Source organism: Buceros rhinoceros, unplaced genomic scaffold, assembly GCF_000710305.1.
Source record: "Buceros rhinoceros silvestris isolate BGI_N320 unplaced genomic scaffold, ASM71030v1 scaffold20454, whole genome shotgun sequence".
Taxonomy (NCBI): domain Eukaryota; kingdom Metazoa; phylum Chordata; class Aves; order Bucerotiformes; family Bucerotidae; genus Buceros; species Buceros rhinoceros.
In genome coordinates this window covers 1-417 of record NW_010409118.1, presented here as the reverse complement: position 1 = coordinate 417, position 417 = coordinate 1, and positions in this window count along the sequence as shown.

Sequence of the window (417 nt, the reverse complement as noted above, 5' to 3'; positions counted from 1 at the left end):
AGACGCAGAATCAGAACGGGTACAGGAGTTGTGTGTGCGCGGTGTTGAAAGCGTGTTTGTCCTGCGCCCGAAAGGAAATTAAAATTTTCCAGGCTGCTGAAAGAGTTAGGGATGTGGAGTACGAGGTTTTGCAATCAGAGAATGAGGTGCTGAAGGCACCGTTAGGCTTTGGAAAGGAAACCAGGGGCACGGCCGAGAGCCGGCCGAGAAAGCTTTGAAGTGACAATGAGATACCAGGGAAGCGATCAGAGGAACCTGTGGGAGAACTCTGAAGTCCGAATGAACTGCTGCGAAGACAGTCTGCAGAACGTGGAATTGCGGTTTGGCGTCAAAACGAACTGTTGGAAAAGCTGTTTGCGCGGCCGAAAGGGAGAGGAGGTGACAGGAGAGACTGGCTAAACTGTTTGCCCGACTGGA